A 2,585-nucleotide genomic window follows, 5' to 3' on the forward strand; every position below is an offset into this window, starting at 1 on the left:
TGGTTGTATAACACATTTTGCATAGTTAAATCCGATCTGTCCTTAACTACAGTGAAAAGTGAACAAGTCTTTTATACAATTGGCCCCTGATCTGCATTTTAATGATTTTGTACGTTACAGTCGGTAGCCGTCGGCATATGTCGACAAGTGTTCGCCGGTTTGTCATTGTATGAGGACATTATGTTTTTGAACTGGTGTTCAGTTCAATTTCGTGAGGCTCATGGTTTTTCTTATTACGTTTCTAGAATTCACACCCTTCATTATAATTGGAAAGTTCATTTCGAATAATAGTGCGTAACATAATAATATTAATTGTCAATGCCGTAATGTGCTTGCTTAGATTACCGTGTTTGAGTGTTACCCACCACTGTACTAACCACTGTGTGATGCCCGTTTCAAGAAAAAAAATAATCATGTTAAGGGACGAGGGCAGTGGAAAAACGAAAAGGCGCGACAATGAATGTTTTTATGACCACCTAACGACGAAACCATCGACTGTTCTCGAATGATAATTATGAAAGAAATAACGTACGAACGCCAACAGTAGCCGCCCAGACCTAAGATTCATTTGATCATCATTGACACCCGAACTGGTTTTCGTAAAGCTTTTATGGAACTGTAAATTGGGATGAATAATCCTGAGAAAGATTAGATTAGTTCAGGACAAAGAATAGGTACGTTATGCGAACTTGTTACTGCGCATGTTTCCAGTTCCCCTTTGTTCCATTGACGACAAATTGACACACGCGCCGTAAAAACGCAAGCTTGAACTACGTCTATAAGCAAATCTGTGCATAACAAAGAAGCTGGTTTTCTTAGGAAGGCTTGTTCCAAGTTGTAGCAAATTTTAAACAAGCTGTCGGCTATACCCCTGTTACAAGTCAGCCATGATATACTAGTGAGCATAAAATTGCCATTTCGACACGCGTCGAAACTCAAATTTGAACGAAGTCTACAAGAAAGTCTGTGTATAAGAAAAGAATGAAGTCCGAGATGAAGTTTAGTCTTGCAAACTTCAAAGAACTCAAGCTGTTGACTATAACCTGATGCCATCGAACGTTAATCGAGGGAGATCATATTCATATATATTCTGTTATGCCAGGCTGATTTCTATTGAAAGTGAAATTGGATTCAAAAGAAATTAGCCAGGTATAGTAGTATTATGAATATGGTCCCCCTCAATTAACGTTCGATTGATGCATGTCGCCATGATATAATATCATACATGTATAATTATAGGATTATAGGCCATCATCTACGTATTTTCTAAAACTGAATGGTATATTTGTTGGAAATTCTTATGTTGCTGTAAAAAATATTGAAGAAAATATGATTTAGGATCGCACACTTACACATCATGGAAACGGTTCATTTGGTGAACATGCAATAACGCGTGTGTACCGCTGTAGTTACTCTGGTTTTCATCATGTCCGTATATACCGTGCAAATAATATGCCATACAACGTTTGAAGGGAAAGGCGGAGGAATATTAATTTATTATATTTTATCAAATTCTAATGCTCCAATGAAAAAACAGTTTTTGCACCACATGACCGGTCAGTCGATTTTCATAAATGTTTCGTCGTATCCCCTAAGAGTTTTTAATGAAACGTGAAGAGGAGTCAAATTCTGTCAAAGCCAAGTTCAGTTTAAGCTCACTGCAGCTTTGGAGGGTAAAAAACGTTATAGTAAAACACTTATTGCAGGAGTAAAATCTGAGATGCAGTGCAGGTGAAAATAAACGCAAGCTGCACTTCTTCACATATTAATTAATTGAAGACTTTAATTAGAACATATGCATGGACACGCTAATCTTCCGCGTTGTTTACTGTCTTTTGTGTAATCTGTGCAGCTAAAAGGAGAAGGTAAATGAGGAGGAGTTCTCAGAGCTTTAGAGATAATATTTTCAATTGACATCTCAGTGATGTTTTTCATTATATTATCTCGTTTAAATCACCAAGCATGATGTTGATAAAGATCATTAATAACGAATAAAGAAGCACGGTTTGTTATGTATAATAATGAAAAATCGATCGTGCTACCCGCACTTGTTTGGCGAAACATTCATATACGAATAACAAGTGCAATTTTCTTTTATATCATCTTCGTCGAGTGGAAGCTAATGCGAATAAAACATAATAATGCAAAGAAAGACGCTGGTCCACGTACGCGAGATTTGGTGACGAATTTTAAACATCTTCATTGTGTTTAAATACTGATCTCAGTCTGATCTTCATTGTAAATTATATTCATTTACTATTCATGCATGTAAAAACTGTAAAAACATCTTCATTGTAATATATCTTCATGCGTGCATGCATTTCATCAGTTTAGACGTCGTTAGTCGTTGAAATATATAGAATTCGTACATATGCCTGGATGACAGTGTCATCACGACACAAGCTATAGACTTTTGTAGCTATAGACTGTAGCATTCTTTGCCGTAAACCCAGCAGCAGAACCGTGATCGTCGAAGGTTTGTTCATGCAAATTATCACGGCACGATTTGAGCTAAATAGAAACTATTATAGTATTTTATTTAAATATGAAAATACATCCGTAAACACTATTTGACTTATCAACAT

This window comes from Dendronephthya gigantea, unplaced genomic scaffold (genome assembly GCF_004324835.1).
Source record: "Dendronephthya gigantea isolate DGI-Jeju-01 unplaced genomic scaffold, DenGig_1.0 000020F, whole genome shotgun sequence".
In the NCBI taxonomy this organism is placed as follows: domain Eukaryota; kingdom Metazoa; phylum Cnidaria; class Anthozoa; order Malacalcyonacea; family Nephtheidae; genus Dendronephthya; species Dendronephthya gigantea.